This window comes from Nannospalax galili, unplaced genomic scaffold (assembly GCF_000622305.1).
Source record: "Nannospalax galili isolate Female #2095 unplaced genomic scaffold, S.galili_v1.0 scaffold16, whole genome shotgun sequence".
NCBI classification, from domain to species: Eukaryota; Metazoa; Chordata; class Mammalia; order Rodentia; family Spalacidae; genus Nannospalax; species Nannospalax galili.
The window spans coordinates 401,906-412,693 of NW_008339910.1; positions in this window are offsets into that span (position 1 = coordinate 401,906).

Below are 10,788 nucleotides of genomic sequence, written 5' to 3' on the forward strand. Positions count from 1 at the left end.
GAGCTCCTGGATTGACCTGACTGCCCTAATTTGATTCTCCATTGCTGTGACGAAACACTGACCAATACCAACTTGGGGAGGAAAGGGTTTATTCAGCTGACATTTTCCAAGTCACAGTTCATCAGGGAGCCCAAGATAGAAACTAAGGGCAGGAACCTGGAAGCAGGAGCTAGAGCGTAGGCCTTGGATAATGCTGCTTAGTGACTTGCTCCCATGGCCTCTGCTCAACGCCCCCCACCCCCGCTGTGCGCTGACCCTGAGGAAAAACCTCTCAGAAGACTTCACCACAGTGTTGCTGGGCTCTTGTTACTTATAGCTGATTTTTCAGCCCCAGCTAACCAGCAATTGACCCAGTAAAGCAAAGGATTTCAAGTTCTGGTCTCTTCTTAATCACAGCTGATTCTTCAGCCCCAGCTGACCAGAACCCACAGATTCTCAATTCAAAATCTCACAGGAACAGCCCTGATAGTCTCCACTTCCCTTTGAAGCTTCACAAGCCAGGCCTCCATTGCCCACAACTCTTTCAACATAACTGTTCCAAGCTCCACAGCAACAAACTCTAAGCACTCAATGGCTTTTCTAGCCCAAAGTTCTGAATGTTTCCACAGTCCTCCCCAAAACACCAAGGTCAGGTATGTCACAGCACTATCCCACTCTCTGGTGCCTATTTCTGACTTAGTTTGTCTCTTCATTGCTGTGACAAAACACTCTGACCACTACCAACTTGGGGAGGAAAGGGTTTATTTATCTTACATATACCAGGACACAATTCTTCAAGGAGCCCAAGATAGATACTCAGGGCAGGAACCTGGAGGCAGGAGACGGAGCACAGGCCATGGAGGAACACTGCTTATTGGCTTGTTCCCCTGGCCCCTGCTCAGCCTGCTTTCTTATGCAACACAGGCCCACCTGCCCAGGGGTGGTACCACCCATAGTGGGCTCTCTCCCACATCACTCAACAATCAAGAGACTACCCCACAGACTTGGCCACAGGTCAGTCCAATGGAGGCAATCCCCAATTGAGTCTCCCTTTACCCAGGTGCGTCAAGTTGACACAAAAGCTATCCAGCACACTTTGTTTCAAAAAACAAAAAGCAACAAAAGACAGATGTCAAACACTTCTGGGCATTTGCTTAAGCTAGGTTTGCCGAATGCATTCTTGTGATTTGATCTGGTTTATGCATTTTGGCAGAATATGGTGAAAAGATGCTCTGCTCTTAGTGTGTCATAGCAGGAGGCAAATGATGTGGTTTGTGACATCATTAGTAATGTCTGCCAGATTTCTCCACTGAAAAATTACTGTTTTTCCAGTGTTAGTTATGCTCAAGGCTTTGAAAAAAAATTTTTTTCAGCCACATGTGGTGGCATACACCTTTAATCCTAGCACTTGGGAAGGGAGGCAAAGGCAGGCAGATCTCTATGCCAGCCTGGTCTATGTAGAGAATTCCAGGTCAGTCAGTACTGCATAATCAGATCCTGCATTAAAAAAAAAATTCCTGTGGACAGAAAATCCCTATTGTTGAAGACACTGCATGATGTGAGTATGCGAGAGGGAGAAATCAAGCTTGGACTAAACTGGAAACTCCCTGCCACTGGATGGGTGGCTTTCATTGTGCTAAAAGGCAATATGCAGATGACTGGGGAGAGAATAGTCCCCTATAATTCTCCTCAGTGATGGGTCCCACATGTTGGACTACCAACATACCAAACGAGATGTTGCTGCTGGTGCAATCGTGGAGTATCCAGTGCATGTACAACCAGCAAATTTTCAATTGGATATAATGCCTGCTCCTAGGGGTAAAACAAACGTCTGTTACTGTAGATCTGGCCAGTCCCCTGTGGCAGGGGAGAATATAGGCCTCAGTGGGAAGTCATTGTGATTGCTTTATTAGATGGAAATGATGCACCTGTTAAAGTATTGACCAATCATTTGCGTTTACACCCATAGGTTATTGTAGCAGTCACTGTTTAGATGTTCTTGCTTCTTGCTGTATGTGTTTTTATGGTAGATGGAATCCCACTGAAACTGGCCAATAGCCCATGGAAAACAGATGATGCAGAGACCAGAAAGTTCAGTGCCTTGCCACAACAGGAGGATCAGCCACACCTATCATGTCCTCCAACGCTCAGGGACTTTTGTGGAAGAGGTTGGCAGAAATAATGTAAGAGCCAGAGGAAGGGGTGGAGTGTTGACTGGAAATGTCCTTTGACCACTATGCTGGCAAGCTATAGTCACACCTCCTTCCCACACTCATCAAGGAGTTGAGGGAGGGGTCAGTCACCCCTCCCACCCAATCAGTCAACCTTAGCTGCACGTAGGGTGGGGGGCAATATACATATATATATATATATAATATACATATGTATATATGCTAAGAATACCAAGAGGCACCTCTCTCACCATTTTGTGGGCTGTCGGGAGGTCACAGGATCTGTATCTGAGTGTGGACTTTACAGTGCAGCCATAAATGTGGGACACCCAGTCTTCTGTAAATAAACCCCTACCTTATGCTCTGTTAAAAATAGATAAATGAATAAAATAAAAAAATTTTCCTACAAGGATTACTTGTTGCACGGGCACCTTGGCACACAGCCTCTTGAGTCTTTCCTCCAGTCATTCTCAGCTAGGTGAGAAGTGAGATCACTACCCTGGGGTGATCTAAAATCTAATCTTGCTCTTTAGAAGGTGTGACACAATTTATCAAAGCCCTGTCAACACATAAAGAAATTAAGACACATGATTGAGGGATGGAGAGATGGCTCAGTGGTTAAGAGTAGTAGCTGTTATTGTAGAAGACCAGAGTTTGAATACTAGCACCTACATGGCAGCTAACAACCATCTATACCTTCAGTTCCAGGGGCTCTGACACCCTCTTCTGTCCTCTTTGGACCCAAATCCTGGTCCTCATTAAGAGCAGCCAGTGCTCCTAACCGCTGAGCCATCTTTCCATCCCTTGTGCTTACAGAAATTTCAACATTTCATCTACAGAGTGGAATTGAATTGGAAGCACATGCCCAGTCTCCTGACCCCACAATAGTGTTTTCCTGAGAAGTGATTAACTGTATTTTCTTGCTTTTCTCACATCACATTAGAAAGTATGTGGTGCTGATCATAAATCACTATGAAACTACCAAAGAGATCTTGTGGTTTGAGTCATCTGGTCAGTTGTAGAGATGAACACAGTTTAGTCACAGCTGATTCTTGGAGTAATAAATACACATTTGGGCAGTGCTGTCAAGGGCAGGAGGAGAACAAGTGCCTTAAAGCACTTAAGCACTAAACACTACCCACGGAAGTAAGGTAACCAGCGAGGACAGTTTCAAAGTAAAACTGAGCAGGAAGTTCCAGCACATAATGTCACTCTCATCACTGGTAATCACCGCCCTTATGGTTTTAATATGAGGCTGCAGCAGAATAAAAGCTGGGTGGCAGTTTATGCAGCAGATTATCACTTCACTGTCAGCAGTGGAGAGGAGTGTACCTAAGCAGCAGACAGAAAATAGGACCAAACTTAAAGAAGAGGAGTGGTTTAATCTTGGCCTCCTTTTTGGATTCTCTCTCTCTTTTTTTTTAACCTTTTGGAGACAAGGTCTCCCTATAGCTCCAACTGGCTTGTAACTCACTATGTAGACCAGGTTAGTCTTGAATTTATAGAGATCCACCTGCCTCTACCTCTGGAGTGCTGGATTAAAAGCATGTGCCACCACATCCAGTTTTGGGTCCTCTTTTTTAAAGATATTTCTATGACCAGTGGAGGATTGGCAAGAAAGACTTCAGATGAGGCTGGTGACAGAGGAAACAATAATTGTATCAAGATGGAAGAATCTTCGAAAATCTTGATTGTTCAGAGTACCAGTGTTTGGCTGTTGTTCTATTGGAAGCAATAAAAAAAGGTGTACATCATTGTACACATGGGGATATTTCTCCATAAGTTCACTACTTATTAGAATAGGCTAAAGTAAACTGCATAATTTCATAGGAACTGCTTTTCAGGGGATGTTACTTAATATTTACTCTCCAGGCTGCATTCTTCCTGCAAGAGCCCCATCAAGTGGTCATTCAGACTTGGAAGAAAAGTCACAGAAAATCAGTTTAGGAAAACTGACAGAATGAACGGTGGACTGGTGTGAAGATGCAGAAACTCTCCATCCACAGAGTTTTGGATGTTTAAGCAACACATTTGCTTTTCTCTGCTGTTGTTTCTGGAGACCTTCTTGTCTTTATTTGAACTGTGCTTGCTCTTTGACCCCATGACCCCAGAGGCTGAGTCCTCCATTCTCTCCTAATCAGCCAGTCCCTTTTTGCCTTCCATTTTACCCTGTATAGCCCCAGACACTGGTGTCTTCTACCTAAATCATGTTTCCAATATTAATTTCAAATTGTCAGTGCAGCTGCCCTGTCCTGCTGTGATGGAGTGGTTCAGAGTTCTTGGAGAAAAGTTGCATTGCTGTGCTATTGATTTCAATAATACAGCTGCTTTCAGGACAAGGCTGGGTTCTCAGTTATGGTCAGTGTGTACTGATCAACGACAGTGGCTGTTTCAAACCTTTCCCTTTGCTCTCAAAGCCCCTGCCCACCACTAACTCTTTTTACATTTAGCCAAGTGTGATTCTTCCCATTTCACTAAGAAGCCAAGGGCCTGGATATGTACTGTGCCCTGATCTCACTCTGACTCGGAAGTGTATTCCCTGGTCTTTCTGCTTCCTGATGGAGGAGATCCCTGACTCAGGGAAAGTTTCTGAACCTAAAGATGAGATAGAGTTTTATCTCCTGTCTACTCAATGAAATTTCTAACATCATACACCCTCCCCTTTTTTTTTGGTCTCTCCTCCCCCCCAGACAGTCTTTTGTAGCCAGGCTGACTTTGGACTCAGTATGTAGCTTAGGGTGACCTTGAACTCCTGGTGTTCTGACCACCACCTACCAAGGGCTAAGATTATAGATATACTTGAACATCAAGTGCATTGGTGTCAACTTCTACCACTCACATCACAAATTATAATTCCTGACAGTCCTGAGTTTGGAACTGAATTTTACATGTGAATTTCCAGTAAAACTCAGTGTTTATAAAAGTGAATTTCCTCCTTTCCTCCAACAATACTCATCTACTTAAATGGCATATTTTCATGATTGGCCTCTTTCTTATCTGGTTACCCAGTCCATTTCTCTGAACTCTGACCAGTCACTCACATCTGCTTTCCAGATACGTCTCTTTCTCCTATAGTTGAATCTGCCCCTCACCCTGTACCCTCCCCCCATTTTGAGATATTGGAGCTTGAACTAGATAGAGCCTTGTACACACTAGGTAAGTGTTCTGACACTGAGTTGGGACTTTAAAAAATATTTATTCATTTTGTATGCATATATATGTGGCTATGTGGAAAGGAACATGCACCACAGCACTCATGTGAAGGCCAGAGGACAATTTACAGTTGGTTTTCTTCTTCTACTACATGGTTCCAGAGATTAAACTCAGATTGTCAGGCTTGGTGGCAAGCACCTTTATCCATTGAACCACCCTGCTGGCCCCAACCTCAGGACTTTGAAATTTTATCTTAATACAGGGTTTCATTGAGTTTCCCAGTCTGGCCACAAATTTGTGATTCTCCTGCCTTAACCTCCTGGGATTACAGGCACAAGCTATCAGGCATAGCTGGTAATAACTTTTTTCATTTAGGCTTCCTTAATTGCTCACCTAGATTGCCAGCATTAATATCCTGAAAGTTTTTCTTCCACATCATGTCCCAGTTTGTTTATTAATTTACTTATTTGCTTATTTATTTATTTATTTATTTATTTATTTATTTATTTATTTATTTATATGTTTTTATTTATTTATTTATTTATTTATATGTTTTTTGGTCTTTTTGAGACTGAGTATCCCTGTAGCTGAAGTTACTCTGGAACTCACTCTGTAGACCAGGCTGGCCTTGAACTCACAGAGATCCGTCTGCCTCTACCTCTCGAGTGCTGGGATTAAAGGCATGTGCCACTATGCCTGGCTTAATATGTATTTTTTGGTACAGGGTTTTGCTGTGTAGCTGGACTGTCCTAAAACTTGTTAAATTCCTTCCCCCTCTGTTTTCCTAGTTCCAGGGTTACAGACATGTGCTGTCATACCTGACTAATGACTTTTTGATGAACATTTAAAACATTATTTTAACATACATACATATATAACATACTTGACATAAAATATCATCTTTCTACTCTTTGGATCACAGAAGAATGAATGATTTTTTATATGCTTTCCATCAGAAGTATATAAATCTTATAATTAAAAATATGATGGGGGCACTGAAGAGATGGCTCAGTGGTTAAGAGCATTGGCTACTCTTACAGAAGACCCAAGTTCAGTTCCCAGCATCCACATGGCAATTCACAGCCATCCATCTATAACTCCAGTTTCAGGAGATTCAATACCTTCTGGCCTCTGTGGGCATTGTACACACAGGTGTGCTTACACATGTAGGTAAAACACTCATACACATAAAATAAAAATGCATAAATTTTAAATGTTAAAAAGTATTATGATAGGGGCCAGCAAGATGCTCAGTGGTAAGGGCACTTGCCACTAAGACTAACAACTTTGATTCTGATCCCAAGGACCCATATGGTGGAAAGAGAAAATTAACTCCCACAGGTTGACCTCTGACTTCTGCATAACGTGGCACACACACACACACACACACACACACACACACACACACACGGTAAATAAAGAAATGTCAAAATATTATGATGCAGAGAATGAAAACATTCTCTTCCTCATCTACTTGAATGACAGTGTAACTTGCACATGTGTGTATTCACACATATACAAAGAAAAAAAGTGTATTTTGTTCCTTTAAAATTAACTTCTTTAGGACAGCAAAAACAATGTAAAGGAAAAATAACTGACCTGATAAGGAAGGCTCAGAAATACAGTCAAGATGTAACTCTTGTCAAAGATAATTCTCTAATAACTAGAACAAAAGGAGAGGTATGTTTAAATTTTTTCCGATAGGTATACAACCCTTTGTAATTGTGCAAGGACAGGACTCAGGGAGAAAGAGATGCTCTTTAGGGTGAATTATTTTCTCAAGGCAGAGACTTGAGGTTCCTGAGAATTATAAACCAGTTAAATACAAGCTACTTGTGTTGAGAGCAATTTAGCCAAGAGTACAGTCAATACCATCAGCTGCGAAAAGGAAGTAGCCTTCTGAAGATTAAAATAGAAAGGAGAGAGAGTTTTAAAAAACAAAAGGATTCAAACTGAACCAAGCCCATTATCTACTTCAAAACAGATGACCTTGGAAAACTTTACCCACTATTATGGTCAAATGCTTGTGTCTCCCTAAAATTTATGTGTTAAAATTCTAACCTCCACATGGATGCTATTAAGAGATGGGGACATTCAGGAGGTGATTAGGTCATGAGAGTTATAGAGAGCCTTCACGAATGGGATTAGAACACTTACAAAAGAGACCTCAGAAAGATGTGCCTCATCTACTACAGTGGATGCACCCTCATCAGACTCAAAACCGCCACTGCCCAGCTGCCAGAACCATGAGAAACAAATGTGTGTTGTTTATGCCTCATTTAGTTCATTGCATTTGGATAGTGGCCTGAACAGACAACTGCTTTTCTCTGTTACTTAAAATAGTGTTTCATATTTCATTTCTGAAAATGTTTGTTGTTGAGATGGGATCTTGCTTTGTAGCCCAGGCTGGCAACCAATTCCTAATCTTCTGCCTCAGCCTCCCAAGTGCTAAGGCATGCATGCCATACCCAAGTGAAATGTTAATACTCAGAATTTACTTTGTAGGCAAACGCTTTTAATACAATAGAAATAACTGGCTAGCTTGTAAGCCACTTATGCCTTCTTAGTTCTGGAGAGAAGCTTAATGACATGATCGCATCTCAGAGCAGCACCCTTTACTAGTAGAAGCAGCAGGAATGACAGTGGCAGTGTCTTAGAGACGTACCTTACCTTCTTCAGTTGACGTTTTCAACTATAACTTTATAAAGGTCCTAGGAAGAAATGAAACAATAGTTTATAAATTTCACTATAGATTAATAATGCTGGAATAGTGAGGCTTTTGTTGTTTCTTTTGGTGTTTGTTGTTGTTGGGATTTTTGGTTTGCTTTTTTTTTTTTGAGTCAGGGCTAACTCTTTCTGTAGCTCAGGCTGGCCTAGAACTCACAGCAATCCTCTTGCTTCATTGTTTGGAGTACTGGTATTAAAGGCTGGGTATTAAGGACATGTACCTGGAGCCGGAGAGATGGCTCAAGGTTAAGAGCACTGGCTGCTCTTGCAGAAGACCTGGGTTTCAGTTCCCAGCACCCACATGGTGGCTGACAACTGTCTGTAACTCTAGTTGCAGAAGAATCCAAAGTCCTCTTCTGGCCTCTGCAGGCATTGCATGCATGGGTGCACTTACATGCATGAAGGCAAAACACTCATACTCATACACATAAACTAAAAATGAATAAATAAAAACCAGCATGTATCTTCTTCAGAAACTCTAGGTATACTTGAAATACAATTTAAAATAAACTTAATATCTCATAGCATCTATATTTTAGTATAAAATATTCTTGTCCTCTTATGTAAGGATTTATTCATTCTATATTGTAGATGCTATTAAGTAAAGACTCCTGGTAAAGTTAAAATATTTGATATTTAGACTTTTTTTTTCAGGAATAGGCATGCTACATAAAATAGGTTAAAAATTTAAATTGTACACAATTCTTTCCAAATAAAATAAATTATAATATATGATACTTATCTGTGTAGCAGTTTAATAGTAGAAAACACTGGAAGCCACACAGTCTTAACAAATTGTGATGAAGGAATTTTAAAGTAAATCACTGCTGGGTCAGAAACATTGGACATCTGACCTTTGATTTTTGAAAATTTGTTGCTTCCTCTGCAACCATGCCAGGCCTGGATGATCTGATATTGCGATTTCTTGCTCTTTTAAAGCTTCCACAAATCTGGGAGTTATTTTGACAAAATTCAGTACCAAGAAGCCCTTTTTAAACAAAGGACTTGGGACTTTTCTTCTCAGCCTCATTCAGAACCAGCCCATAAATGGCAAACAGTGATTTATGATCAATTAATAAGATGGATTCTGAAGCCCTAGAAAACATCCTTTGTTTTTCACTTTGGTAGGAGTTATAGGTTTGATATATTTCATGATTAGCTTCAAAGAAGAATTGTGATAAATACAAGATATCAAGAATCTATTTTACAGAGGTTTTTTTTTTTAATTTTTATTTTTTTTAAAGACCGGGGATTGGAATTAACTGATTGAAGTAAGCACTAGAGGATGGTTGAAAATACATATTCAGATGTAACTTTTATATACAAGACTAAGAAAGATAATAGTTCATTGTTTTCTGAAAGTTCATTTAAGTTGGACATAAAAAAATTTTGTGGTCTTGAGTTTTTTCCTAGTGTCTTTTCCTAGTGTGAACTTTAGAATAATTCCTTGTCTGACCAACACTGAACTTTTGCCCTCGGTATAGTATTTATACACAGAGGTGCCTGATTGCTGGCTTTGCAGTCTGCTAGTCTATTGCAAGCTGACATTAGCTACATTGATCCTTCCTTGCCCAATTCCTTTGGTAGTAAGGTTGTTACCAATTTCCAATAATTAGATACAGGTGGAGACTGTGTCTCTTTCCACAGAACTTAAGTATGGGATGATACCTTATGATGAAAGAAATGAAGCAAGCTTCAGACTGAATTCCAAAATGTAAAGAATGTGTATTAGCCTGCAAACATCAACATAGTCTTAACTACTTGTCTGTTTTCTTAAGTGAAGTTTAGCTTTGTATTTTGAGTTCTCTGACAGTAACTCTAGTAGAAAGCATATGTAAATCAGATATAATATCATAGTAGCAGGATTCAGCACCAGCATGTCTGCAAAGTATTTGTAATAAATCCACCTTCTTGAACAAGTCATTTTACCAATGCAAAATAATTCCTAGCATGTATTTAATCAACTAATAAATGCTTTGATGACTTAGAAGAGATAGTTCAGTCTAGGAGCAGCTACATTTAAGGGACTGAGTAGTTCACACACACACACACACACAGACACACACACACACACACACACACACACACACTACTTTGCCTCTGGTGATATAAAATCAGTATAACATTCCATCTTAATGCATCAATATTGTTGTTTTAAGACATCTTATGTAACCAAAATGACATTATTACATCTGATAGAAATAAACTCTGAGGTCCAAGGACCCTACCAATACTTCCCCCCACAAATGTGGACAAAGCTAAAGTAGCTCAGCAAGACCGATTACTTTTGCAAAAGGGTGCACTGCATGGTTAGTCAGATCCCACAAGCACACATGACCCAGAAGCTTGATAAGTTTTTATCTTTAATCCAAGAGCACCGTGTCTTTTTCCCATTGGCTGGGGTCTGACCCCACAGTTTTTTTCTGGTTAGTTTAAAAGAGTCTGTGTAAAGGAAGAGGTAAGAGCTCCACTACCCCAGGCCATCAGGTTCAGGAATGCATTAGGGCCTTTCCTTAAACAAAAAGTCTTACAGGATATGGTGGGATTAAAATAAGACTGCCTAGAGGCTGGAGAGATGGCTCAGTGGTTAAGAACACTTGTTCTTGCAGAAGATCTGAGTTTGAATCTCAACACCCACATGGCAGCTAACAACTGTCCATAACTCCAGTCCCAGGGAATCCGACAGCCTTTTCTGTTCTCCATGGGCATTGCACAACACAGGTGCACTTACATATACCCAGGCAATACACGCATACAC